The 13,899-nt window shown below is 44.1% G+C and overlaps 1 protein-coding gene across 2 annotated transcripts in view; it reads left to right on the plus strand.

The window, feature by feature from the left end:
• STEEP1 (STING1 ER exit protein 1) overlaps window positions 1-13,899 on the plus strand; it is a 55,707-nt gene that overhangs the window by 29,849 nt on the left and 11,959 nt on the right. Inside the window, exon 9 of one of the 2 annotated variants that reach the window (XR_002073173.2) lies at window positions 13,394-13,475. The exons of the other annotated variant lie outside the window; for it this stretch is intronic. The gene's annotated coding sequence lies outside the window, so the exon portion shown is untranslated. Of the gene's footprint in view, window positions 1-13,393; window positions 13,476-13,899 lie in introns of those variants that run through there. 2 annotated transcript variants of the gene reach the window in all.

Raw genomic sequence — 13,899 nt, forward strand, 5'->3', positions numbered from 1 at the left:
TAAATACCCGGAAGTGAGGTGTTTGGATCAGGCGGTAATTCTGTGTTGGGTTTTTTTGAGGAACCACCATATGGTTTTCCACGGCGGCCGCCCCCGTTTACACTCCTACCAGTAACGTCCAGGGCCCCCACTCCTCCGCATCCTCACCAACACCGCTTACTTTTATTTTCTGCGTTTGACGGTAACCATCCTAACAGGCGTGAGGCTGGACTTCATGGTTTCCGTTAGCATTGAACGGCGGTGTTGAGGAACTTTTCATATGATTCTGAGCCATTTGCATATTATCTCTGGAGCAAGGTCTAGTCAAGCCCATTTTTCATTAGACTATTTGATTTGTTGTTGTTGTGAACATATTTGTATTAGTTAATTTGCCACCTGTATATCTTCTCTGGAGAAGATCTGTTCAGATCTTTTGCCCATTTTTAAACGGTGTTTTCTTATTGTTTATTTATGTATTTTGAGAGAGAGAGAATCCCAAGCGGGCTCTGTGCCTTCAGCACAGAGCCCAACGTGGGGCTCGACCTCACAAACCGTGAGATGGTGACCTGAGCCGAAAATCAAGAGTCAGACGCTTAACTGACTGAGCCACCCAGGTGCCCCTGTTGTTGGGTTTTAAGAGCTCTTTGTACAGTCTGGATAGAAGTCTTTTATCAGATATGTGATTTGCAACATCTCCCAGTGTGGGAGTTGTCTTTTTATTCTCTTAATAGTGTAGTAGCTTTCATGACCCAGGACCGTGCAGATTTTCTTCCATAAGTTTTATATTTTAAATTCAGTCTGTGACCCATTTGGAATTAATTTTTTTAATGTTTATTTATTTTCGAGAGAGAGAGAGCGAGAGCGCATGAGCAGGGGAGGGGCAGAGAGAGAGGGAGACACAGAATCCGAAGCAGGATCCAGGCTCCGAGCTGTCGGCACAGAGCCCGACGCGGGGCTCGAACTCCCGAACCGTGAGATCGTGACCTGGGCTGAAGTCAGACGCTTAACCGGCTGAGCCACCCAGGCGCCCCTGAATTAATTTTTGTAGAAGCCGTGAGGCATGTGTTGAGGTTCTTTTTTTTTTTTTTTTTGTATACAGATGTCCAGTTCTGACACCATCTGCTAAAAAGCCTTTGCTTTCTCCATTCAGTTGCTTTTGTACCTTTGCTAAAAGTCCGTTGACTCTAGTTTTGGACTTTCTCTCTTGTCTGTTGTCTCTGTGCTTGCACTAATACCCCACCATCTTGACTTGCTTATTACAGTTGTGTGCGAAGTCTTGAAATTGGGTCGTGTGATTTGTCTAGCTGTGTCCTTTTTAACATTTGTTTTGGTTACTCTAGTTCCTTCGCCTTTCCTTCTAAGTTTTATTTATTTAAAAACATTTTTGTTTTAATGTTTGTTTATTTTTGAGAGAGAGAGAGAGCACGAGCAGGGGAGGGGCAGAGAGGGAGGGAGAGAGGGAGAATCCTCAGCAGGCTCCAATGCCTGCTGAGCCCTGGGCTCCAATGTCCGTGCGGAGCCCTCAGAGCCCAGTGTGGGGCTTGAACCCACACATGCCACGAGATCGTGACCTGAGCCAAAATCAAGAGTCAGACTCTTAACCAGTCGAGCCACCCAGGCACCCCACGAGTGGAATTTGACACTGTGACTATATGGTTCCAGGATCAGATGGGTTCTCCCGATAGCTAGCCAATCCTGTGTGTTTGGGGTCAGCAACCCTCCTGTTCCCCCCTGGATAATTTACAGCCTCCACCACTTTGCCCCAGCCTCTCTACCTGTGAGCCCCCTTTCTCCCAACAGACCTTTTTCTCCCCAGAGCACCGAGGACACAGGGGCACCCATTAGTTTCATCTTTTTCCATCCTTTTCTCCTTCCAGTCCCAGAGGAAGAGATGGCCCTCTTCCTGCTGAAGTTCATCTGTTACCTTACTCAGTGAACTTACTGTATACCGAGTAGCTGCTCTGTGCCAGATTTTGCAGTAGGAGCTGGGGACAGAGTGGAGAACAAAGCAGCTCATGTTCTGGGGGCAGGGGTGCCAGACAAACAAAGGAACAAGAAATGGGTCAGTTACAATAGTGTGATGTGATGAAGAATGACAGGTGGTCAGGGATGGACTCTGGGGCGGGGCCGTTGAGCCCAGGGCCCCGCAGGACGAGAATGAGCCAGCCAGGTAAGGATGGGTGGGGGAAGCAATCCGGGGGAGGCTAACAGAAAATACAAAGGCCCCGCAGAGGGATAAGCCTACCGCGTCGGAGGAACAGAAAGGCCAGTGTGCCTAGATTGTATTGAGCGAGAGAACAAGCAAGCAGCAAGAGGTGGTCAGGGGAGTGAGCAGGAGCCAGGCCGTGTATGGCCTTGCGGGCCCAGATAAGGAGTTTCCATCTCAATGGCACAGTGGGAATTTGGAGACTTCTAAGCAGAGGAGTAACATGGTTTATGCTTCCGAACGGTGCTAGCCGTCACGCACAGAATGGCTTGTCACTGGGAGGCCAGAATGGAAGCAAGGAGACCCATCAGGGGACCCCTGTAGTAGCCCGGGAGAGAGAGGAGAGCGGTCGGCCCAGGGTAGTAGAGGAAGAGTTGGAGAAACTGAAGGGAGATGTGTCTGGGAGGATTTGTTATCGGGGCAAAAGCCGATGGGTTGGATGTGGGAAGCGAGGGGAAGAAGGGAATCAAGGACGACTTCTTAACTTGTGGCTACAATAACTGGGTGAACCGAAGCGCCATTTACTGAGATGGGAGGAACAGCTTTGGGGGGGAAGGCCAAGCACTCTGTCTCGGACATGTAAAGTGCAAAACGCCTGCCGGCTGGCAAAGTGGACACGTCAAGTAGGCAATATGCAGTCCGGAGCTCAACCGGGGAGGTCTGGCTAGAAGCTATCAACGTGGGAGGTTTTGGTGTAGAGATGTTCTTCAAAGCCACAAGACAGGATGCGATTCCCCAAGACGTAAGTGTACACAGAAAAGAGAGCTGGTGCAAGGATTGAATCCTGGGGGCGCCTGGGTGGCTCAGTCGGTTGGGCATCTGACTCTTGGTTTCAGCTCAGGTCATGATCTCACGGTTGTGGGATTGAGCCCCACATAGGGCTCCAACCTGTGCATGGAGCCTGCTTGGGATTCTCTCTCTCTCTCTCTCTCTCTCTCTCTCTCTCTCTCTCTCTCTCTCTCTCCCCCCCCCTCCTCTCTCTCCCCCTCCCTCCCTCCCTCCCCCCCCTTGGTGTTACTCAAGTCCAGGATCAGGGACCACCCAGAAGCAGGAAGGCTGGCCCAGCAGGAGCTTGGTCCATGGAGGGAAGGCCTATCCCGGGGGAGCCACAGAGTAGATACAGTCACTGTTCTCGAGACGACACTCAACACAGAGGGAAAGGAAGGGGGTACCGCAGCTTCTATTCTCCAGTCTTCAGCCAGTGGTTCCCATGAGCCAAACCCATCGGGAAGTCAGAGGGGAAGGGCGCCTGGGAAACGTAGTCGTCCGCTCCACACAACAGAGCAGAAGAGGGAAAATGGCTCTGAGAGCAAACAGGCGAACGACCAGCACGCGGAAGAAAGACGAGGACTTGGGAACGAGTATTGCATTTAGTGGAGGTCATTGGTGACCTTGACAAGAGCAGTTTAATAGAGTGGTATGAACAAAAGCCTGACAGGAGTGAGTTCAAGAGAGAACGGGAGGAGGGGAATCAGAGGCAGCGAATACAGATGATTGTGGGTTGTTGTTTTGTTTTTGTTTTTTTTTTGAGTTTTGCTGTGAAAGGAAAAGAGAAATGTGGCGTGTGTAGTGGGAAGTGAGAGTGACAGTAGGTGTTTTCTGTTCTAAATTTTTTTTTTTAACATTTATTTATTTTTGAGAAACAGAGAGATAGAGCATGAGCAGGGGAGGGGGAGAGAAGGAGGGAGATACAGAATCCGAAGCAGCCTCCAGGCTCTGAGCTGTTCGTCAGCACAGAGCTCAATGTGGGGCTCGAACTCCCGAACCACGAGACCGTGACCTGAGCTGAAGTCAGACGCTCAACCGACTGAGCTACCCAGGCGCCCTGGTAGGTATTTTCAAGACAGGAGAAATAACAGCATATTTGAATGCTGATGAGGAAAAAGCCAAGAGATAATGCAGGAGGGAGAGAGAATTACCAGGGCAATGTACCTGAGGAGACAGGAGGGGATAAGGACCCGGTGCAAAAGTGATACGGTAACACAATTTGTAGAAAATCAGTCCTAGTATCTTCATCACTCAAGGGTGGAAAACACTTTAAAAAATCATGAGCTCTACCCTCCCACATACAGGAATTCCCTGCGCCACTCCCCCAGACACATATTTGGTCCAGCCTTTGCTTGAAAGTCTCCAGTCTTACTGACCCCTCTTTAATATAGCAGTGCTCGCAGGTGTAAGACAGATAACAAGCTTTTAAAACACACAAGGGACAGAACACTAGCCCAAATGATGAAACGGAAGAATTCTCCTCACAAGAAATGACAGCTAAAGAATTGATAAAAAAAAACAAACAAACAGGTATAAACAACGTAATGAACCAGGATTTGGAATGCTAGTCCTAAGATTAATCGTTGGGCTTGAAAAAAGCATAGAAGACAGCAGAGAATCTATTGCTGCAGACATCAAGGAACTAAAAAATACTCCTGATGAATTTGAAACTGTTGTAAATGAGGTGCAAAATAAACTAGAGGCAGTGACAAGCGAGGATTCAAGAGGCAGAGGGGAGAATAAGCGAAATGGAAGATAAAGTTATGGAAAAAGATGAAGCTGAGAAAAAGAGAAATTCTGGACCACAAGGGGGAGAATTAGAGAACTAAGTGACTCAGTGAAATGTAATAATATCTGTATCATAGGAGTTCCAGAAGAAGAAGAAGAAGAAGCGAGAGAAAGGGGCAGAAGGTGTACTTGAACAAATCATAGCTGAGAACTTCCCCAATCTGGGGAAGGAAACAGACGCTGAAATCCAGGAGGCACAGAGAACTCCCTTCAGGCCGAACAGGAATAGATTTTCTGCACGACACAGAGTGAAATTGGCAAAATACAAAGAAAAAGAGAGAGTTCTGAAAGCAGCTAGGGACAAACGGGCCTTAACCTACAAGGGTAGACACGTAAGGGTAGTAGCCGACCCATCTGCTGAAACTTGGCAGGCTAGAAGGGAGTGGCAGGAAATAGTCAATGTACTGATAAGGAAAAATATGCAGCCAAGAATCCTTTATCCAGCAAGCCAGTCATTCCGAGTAGAAGGAGAGATAAAGGTTTTCCCAGGCAAACAAAAACTAAACGAGTTCATCACCACTAAACCAGCCCGACAGGAGATCCTCAGGGAGACTCTGTGAGTGAAATGTTTCAAGGACCACAAAGTACCAGAGACACCACTACAAGCATGAAACCTACAGACATCACAATGACTCTAAACCCATATCTTTCAATAATAACGCTGAATGTAAATGCACTAAATGCTCCAATCAAAAGACATAGGGCATCAGAATGGATAAAAAACCAAGACCCATCTATTTGCTGTCTACAAGAGACTCATTTTAGATCTGAGGACACCTTCAGATTGAAAGGGGATGGAGAACTATCTATCATGCTACTGGAAGGCAAAAGAAAGCTGGAGTAGCCATACTTCTATCAGACAAACTAGACTTTAAACTAAAGGCTGTAGCAAGAGATGAAGAAGGGCATTATATAGTAATTACAGGGTCTATCCATCAGGAAGAGCTAACAATTATAAATGTCTATGCACGCGATTCAGAAGCACCCAAGTATATAAAACAATCACAAACATAAAAAATCTTATTGGTAAGAATGTGGTAATTGCAGGGGACTTTAATATTCCACTTATAGCAATGGACAGATCATCTAGGCAGAAAATCAATAAAGAAATAATGGCCCTGAATGATACACTGGACCAGATGGACTTGACAGATATATTCAGAACTTTGCACCCCAAAACAGCAGAATACACATTCTTCTTGAGTGCACATGGGATATTCTCCAAGATAGATGACACATTGGGTCACGAAGCAGCCCTCAATAAATATAAAAGAATTGAGATCATACCATACACCTCTTCAGATCACAATGCTATGAGAAAAAGTTTGGAAAGCTTCCAAGTGCAAGGAGGTTAAAGAACATCCTGCCAAAGAATGAATAGGTCAGCCAGGCAATTAAAGAAGAATTTAAAAAATATATAGAAACAAAAAATGAAAACATGACAGTCCAAACCCTTTGGGATGCAGCAAAGGCAGTCCTAAGAGGAAAATACATTGCGATCCAGGCCTATCTCAAGAAATAAGAAAAATCCCAAATACAAAATCTAACAGTGCACCTAAAGGAACTAGAAAGCAGAACAACAAAGAAACCCCAAGGCCAGTAGAAAAGGAATAATAAAGACCAGAACAGAAATAAACAATATAGAATAAAAACCAAACAGTAGAACAGATCAGTGAAACTAAGAGCTGGTTTTTTGGAAAAAATAAATAAAATTGATAAACCCCTAGCCAGACTTCTTAAAAAAAAAGAGAGAGCGGACCCAAATAGAATCACGAATGAAAATGGACTTATCACAACCAATCCCTCAGAAATACAGTCATCAGAGAATACTGTGAAAAATTATATGCCAACAAACTGGAAAACTTGCAAGAAATGGACAAATTCCTAGACACCCACACACTACCAAACTCAAACAGGAAGAAATAGAAAATTTGAACAGACCCTTAACTAGTGAAGAAATTGAATCAGTTATCAAAAATCTCCCAACAAATAAGCTTCCCAGGGGAATTCTACCAGACATTTAAAGCAGAGTTAATAGCTATCCTTCTCAAGCTGTTCCAAAAAATAGAAACGGAAGGAAAACTTCCAGACTCATTCTATGAAGTCAGCATTACCTTGTTCCCAAACCAGAGACCCCACAAAAAGGAGAATTACAAGTCAATATCCCTGATGAACATGGATGCAAAAACTCTCAACAAGATACTAGCAAATCGAATTCAACACTATATAAAAAGAATTATTCACCATGATCAAGTGGGATTCATTCCTGGGCCGCAGGACTGGTTTAGTATTCGCAAATCAATCAATGTGATACATCACGTTAATAAAAGAAAAGAACCATATGATCCTGTCAATCGATGCAGAAAGAGCATTTGACAAAATATAGCATCCTTTTTTTAAATTTTTAATGTTTATTTTTTTGAGAGGGAGAGAGACAGAGTATGAGTGGGGGAAGTGCTGAGAGAGAAGGAGACACAGAATCCGAAGCAGGCTACAGGCTCTGAGCCGTCAGCACGGAGCCCTACATGGGGCTTGAACCCACAAACCGCGAGATCATGACCTGAGCCGAAGTTGGGTGCTTAACCCACTGAGCCACCCGGGTGCCCCTAGCATCCTTTCTTAATAAAAACCCTCAAGAAAGGATAGAAGGACCGTACCTAAACATCATAAAAGCCATTTATGAAAAGCCCACAGCTAATATCATCCTCAGGGGGAAAAAGAGTTTCCCCCTGAGATCAGGAACACGACAGGGATGTCCACTGTCACCACTGTTGTTTAACATAGTGTTGGAAGTCCTGGCATCAGCAATCAGACAACAAAACGAAATAAAAGGCATCAAAATAGGCAAAGAAGTCAAACTTCCACTTTTCACAGACGACATGATACTCTCCATGGAAAACCCCAGAGGCTCTACCCAAAGGCTGTAGAATTGATACATGAATTCAGTAAAGTCACAGGGTACAAAATCAATGAACAGAAATCAGTTGCATTTCTATACACAAATAATGAAGCAACAGAAAGAGAAATCAAGAAATTGATCCCGTTTATAATTGCACCAAAAACCATAAAATACTTAGGAATAAACCTAACTACAGATGTAAAAGATCTGTATGCTGAGAACTATAGAAAACTTATGAAGGAAATTAAAGAAGACACAAAGAAAGGGAAAAACATGCCCATGGATTGGATGAATAAATATTGTTAAAATGTCAATACTACCCAAGACAATCTACACATTCAGTATAATCCCAATCAAAATTGCACTAGCATTCTTCTCAAAGCTAGAACAAACCATCCTAAAATTTGTATGGAACCACAAAAGACCCTGAATAGCCAAAGTAATATTGAAAAAGAAAACCAAAGCGGGAGGCATCACAATCCCAGACTTTAGCCTCTACCACAAAGCTGTAATCATCAAAACAGTATGGTACTGGCACAAAAACAGACACATAGACCAATGGAATAGAATAGAGAACCCAGAATTGGACCCACAAATGTATGGCCAACCAATCTTTGACAAAGCAGGAAAGAATATCCGATGGAAAAAAGACAGTCTCTTTAACAAATGGTGCTGGGAGAACTGGACAGCAACATGCAGAAGATTGAAACTAGACCACTTTCTCACACCATTCACAAAAATAAAGTCAAAATGGATAAAGGACCTGAATGTGAGACAGGAAACCATCAAAACCCTAGAGGAGAAAGCAGGAAAAAACCCTCTCTGACCTCAGCCGCAGCAATTTCTTACTTGGAACATCTCCAAAGGCAAGGGAATTAAAAGCAAAAATGAACTATTGGGACCTCATGAAGATAAAAAGCTTCTGCACTGCAAAGGGAACAATCAACAAAACTAAAAGGCAACCAACGGAATGGGACAAGATATTTACAAATGACATATCGGATAAAGGGTTAGTATCCAAAATCTATAAAGAACTTAACAAACTCAACACCTGAAAAACAATCCAGTGGAGAAATGGGCAGAAGACACGAACAGACACTTTTTCAAAGAAGATATCCAGGTGGCCAACAGATACATGAAATGATGCTCAACGTCATTCATCATCAGGGAAATACAAATCAAAACCACACTGAGATACCACCTCACACCGGTCAGAGTGGTTAAAATTAACAACTCAGGAAACAACAGATGCTGGTGAGGATGCAGAGAAAGAGGATCCCTTTTGCACTGCTGGTGGGAATGCAACCTGATGCAGCCACTCTGGAAAATAGTATGGAGGTTCCTCAAAAAATTAAAAATGGAACTACCCTACGACCCAGCAATAGCACTGCTAGGAATTTACCCAAGGGATACAGGAGTGCTGATGCAGAGGGGCACTTGAACCCTAATGTTTATAGCAGCACTTTCAACAACAGCCAAATTATGGAAAGAGCCCAAATGTCCATCAACTGATGAATGGATAAAGAAGATGTGGTTTATATATATGATGGAATAGTACTTGGCAATGAGAAAGAATGAAATCTGGCCATTTGCAGCAACGTGGATGGAACCGGAAGGTATTATGCTGAGTGAAATAAGTCAGTCAGAGAAGGACAGATATCCTATGTTTTCACTCACATGTGGATCCTGAGAAACTTCACAGAAGACCATGGGGGCGGGGGAAGGGGGAAAAATAGTTACAAACAGAGAGGGAGGGAGGCAAACCATAAGAGACTGTTAAATACAGAGAACAAACAGGGTGGATGGGGGGGAGAGGGGAACATGGGTGTTGGGCATTGAGGAGGGCACTTGTTGGGACGAGCACTGGGTGTTGTATGGAAGCAATGAACCATGGGAATCTACCCCAAAAACCAAGAGCACACTTTGCACGCTGTATGTGAGCCAATTTGACAATAAATTATATTAAAAAATAATCATGACATATTAGACAAAAAAAAAAAAAAGAAAGTCTCCAGTCTTAACAATTTCCCAACACAGCCATTTCCATTTTAAGACAGATATAATTGTTAGAAAAATTTTCCTTTTCTTCTTTTTCCATGTTCAGATATCCTAATATTTTATTGAACTTCCACCTGTTGTGTTGTATATTTCATTCGCAGGGTTTTTTTTTTAGTGGTTTCAGGACTAGAACTTAGGACTCATCACTCACATATAACACCCAGTGCTCCTCCCAAAAAGTGTCCTCCTTAAGGCCCGTCACCCATTTAGCCCATCCCTCCCACCCACCACCCCTCCAGCAACCTTAAAATTTTCCTTTTCCAAACCAGATGCAATTCATGCCTTTCTTCTAGATTGGGTGATGGTGTGGACAAACCAGCTGTCAGGCTCATTTCAGGGTCAATTGGGAAAATAGAAATATGTGGTATTAGATGAGATGACAATGCGTTAAAATGGTAGAGGTTATTGGCTGAAGAAAGCAGCTGGCAGAACAGTAGATGGAGTGATCTTATTTGGTTTATTATATATCTGTTCATGTGTACACACACCCGTACACGGGGCGGGGGAAGATCTGGAAGGAAATGCAGTGAGATATTACCAGTGGTGATCTCTGGGTGATAAGAATATGTCATTGAGACCTAGCAGAACTTCAGTGAACGGACAGTTCTTAAACCTTCAGAGAATAGAAAAAGATCATTTCCCCCAATTCCGGACTAGTCTCACCAAAAAATACACATATAAAAATCCTGAATATAGATGTGCTAAGGTTCTAAAAAAATATATTAATAAATGGGACACCGCAATCAGTCGGTTGAGCGTCTGATTTTTTTATTTCAACTCAGGTCATGATGCCAGGGTCGTGAGATTGAGCCCCGTGTTGGGCTTCATGCTAAGTGTGGAGCCTGCTTAACATTCTCTCTCTCCCTCTTCCTCTGCCCCTCTCCCCCACTGGCGCATGCTCTCTCTCTCTCTCTCTCTCTCTCTCTCTCTCTCTCTCTCAAATAATAATAAAAATAATAAAAGAGGATTTAGATGAAATTCTAGAGGCATTTTCTTTAATGTCCGGAATGAGACTAGGATGCTTGCCATCATTGCTATTACTCAATATTATTCTGGAATGAACTAAGAAAATGGAGAGGTATAAATCTTTAAAAAGGGGTGCCTGGGTGGTTCAGTTGGTTAAGTGTCCGACTCTCGACTTTGGCTCAGGTCATGATCTCAAGGTTTCTGAGATCCAGCCCCATGTTGGTTTCTGCACTGAGAGTGCAGAGCCTGCTTGGGATTTTCTCTCTCCTTCTCTCTCTGCCCCTCCCCCACTGATTCTCTCTCTCTCTCTCTCTCTCTCTCTCTCTCTTTCAAAATAAATAAACATGAAAAAAATTTTTTTCAATAAACAAATATGTAAAAGAAAGTGACAAAATGATCATTGTTTTAATCAGGCTTCTTTGGATATTAGGAACAGATACTCAAGTTAGCTTAAAGAATAGGCATTTATTGTAAGGATACATATGGGAATAAGGGACTAGGAATGGACGAAACATTCTTAATTATGATAAAAGCCAGCTATAAAAAAAAAACTGTAAAGCAAGTTACATACTTAAAAGCTTGCCTCCAGAAATTGGAAATGAGACAAGGATTCCCTCCATTACTAGAGTATTGGAAATCTTAGTGCAATAAAAGAAGAAAAAGAAACAAAAAGGTTAAAGATCTGGAAAGGAAAAAATAACACTGTCATCATTTGTAGAAAACACAATTGTGTACAAAGAATATCCAAAAGAATTGAAGGATAAACATTTGAATTGATGAATGAATTTAGATAGGTTGCTGGACATGTGGTCAATATGGAAAGCTAGTTGTATTTCCCTATATAAGCAACAAGCATTTGGAAACTTAAAAAAATAAATAAGTCATTATAATAGCATAAAAAATACCTAGGCTTGGGGGTGCCTGGGTGGCTCAGTCGGTTAAGCGTCCAACTTCGGATCAAGTCATGAACTCAAAGTCTGTGAGTTCAAGCCCCGCGTCGGGCTCTGTGCTGACAGCTCAGAGCCTAGACCCTGCTTTGGATTCTGTGTCTCCCCCCTCTCTGTTCCTCCCCTGCTCGCACTCTGTCTCTCTCTCTCAAAAATAAATAGAGATTTTTAAAAAAAAATTTTTTAAATACCTAGGGATAGATCTCCTAGCACAGACCCTGCTTAGGATTGTCTCCCTCTCTGCCCCTTCCCTGCTCTCTCTCTCTCTCTCAGAATAAATAAACATTTTTAAAAGAGAAAAGACTATAAAAGATTATTGAGAAAAATGAAAATCTAAATAAATGGATGGAGTGATATACTGTATTCATGGGTTGGAAGCCCTGATAACATTGAGGGGTCAGTTCTCTGCATAGCGATTTGTAGATTCAATGAGACCCCATTCAAAAATCTCAACAGTTGTATGTATGCGTATGTGTGGGGGAAGACTTGGCAAGGCAATTTAAGTTCTATGGAAACCGTCCTAGAATAGCCAAGGAACTCTTCAAGAGCTAGGTGGAAAGATAGGTCTAGTAGATATTGTCTTATTATATAGTGAAAGTAATGAAAACAGTATGATATTGGCCCAGTGGTAGGCAAATAGACCAACAGAAGAGAACAGGGAGTCCAGAGACAGACCCACACAGGTAATAACAGATATATAACATAGGTGCCACTGCTCCTCCGTAGGGAAAGGATTGTCTTTTTCAGTATACTTTGCTAGGACAATTATCTCCCATATGGCAAAAAGAAAACTTGACCACTATCCCACATCATTCACAAAAAATCACAGATCTACATGAGCAAGATAAAAAAACTTCTAGACTAGGGGATGCATGGCTGGCTCAGTCAGTAGAGCAGGGGACTCTTGATCTCGGGATCATCTGTTCAAGCCCCACACTGGGTGTAGAGTTTACTTAAAAAAGAAACTTCCAGGGGCGCCTGGGTGGCTCAGTTCATTGAGCACCCAAACCTTGATTTTGGCTCATGATCTCACAGTTCGTGGGACCCAGCCTCAAGTTGGGCTTGGTGCTGACAGCATAAAGCCTGCTTGGGATTCTCTCTCTCTTCTCTCTCTCTCTCCCTCTTTCTCTGCCCCTCCCCTGCGCTCGTTCTCTCTCTCTCAAAATATATAAATAATCTCCAAAAACTTTTTAATAAAAGTTTTTCTAGAAAACAACATAGCAAAGTGTTTTCATGATCTTTGGGAAATGAAAGGCCTTTCAATCAAAACACAAAAAGCACTAACCATAAAAGATGTATACATTTGACTGCATTAAAGCTAAGAGCTTCCGTTCATCAAAAAACACCATTAAGAGAGTACGATAGCCAAGTCGCAGAGTGGGTAAAGATATTTGTAATACGGAAACGTGTAAAGCTCGTGTGCAGAATCTCCAGAGAACCACACACGTCCTCTTCTAGATAAGAGAGGGGGTTTGACTTTGGAGTCTCTGGGGGGACAGTGCAGGCCACAGGCCTCAGACACAGACGCCCCAAAAGGAGGGCAAGGCCACTTCTCCTTCTTGCCTCTGAAGGCAGAACCAGAGCGAGGGAGGGAAGGGGGACAGTAGGACTTTGAAAGAGAATTGGCTGTTTCAAGACGCTGACTGAAAGGTGTTTTTCTCTCAGGACGACCAGAGGGAACAGGTGGCCCCAGCCCATCCTGCCCTCCCTCTTAGCGTCCGAAAGGACAAGGGAATTGGGTCCTTGTTTTGTTTTGTTTTGTTTTGTTTTTGTTTTGTTTAGGCATGCTCTACCGACTGAGCCGGGCCAGGCGCCCCTAAAGGTCCCTTCTCAGTCCCCCGCTTGCTCCTGCCAGCTCAGTCCCTGTCCCAGCCTGGGAAGGAGGAAGAGCTTCCGGGAAGCCCCTGCCTGTCCTCCCGGGGCGGCTGGGGGTTGGGGGTTGGGGGATTGGGGGTGGGGTAGGGCGTCCAGTCATGCCTTTGGAATGGAGCGAGGGAGAGAATGAGTTATTAATAGACTTCCTGTGGGGCCTGCCCCCACCCCCCCCCCCCACCCCCCCAGTGAGTCCCAGCAGGATCTGGAGAGCTTCCACTTCGGTTCCCCTGCTCCGGGCCACCACACACGGATCTCCACTACTTGTTTGTGCGTTCTGACCCCGCGACTCCTACTATGATCCCCCTCGACTCACTGCGCTCCAGCCACTGTGGTCTCCTCCCTGGTTCTCACAGATGCCCGGCACATTCCTGACTGAGGCCTCCGCATTTGCTGTTCCTCTGCCTGGAACACTC

Source organism: Panthera pardus, unplaced genomic scaffold (assembly GCF_024362965.1).
Source record: "Panthera pardus isolate Hobbes unplaced genomic scaffold, ASM2436296v1 HiC_scaffold_27, whole genome shotgun sequence".
NCBI classification, from domain to species: Eukaryota; Metazoa; Chordata; class Mammalia; order Carnivora; family Felidae; genus Panthera; species Panthera pardus.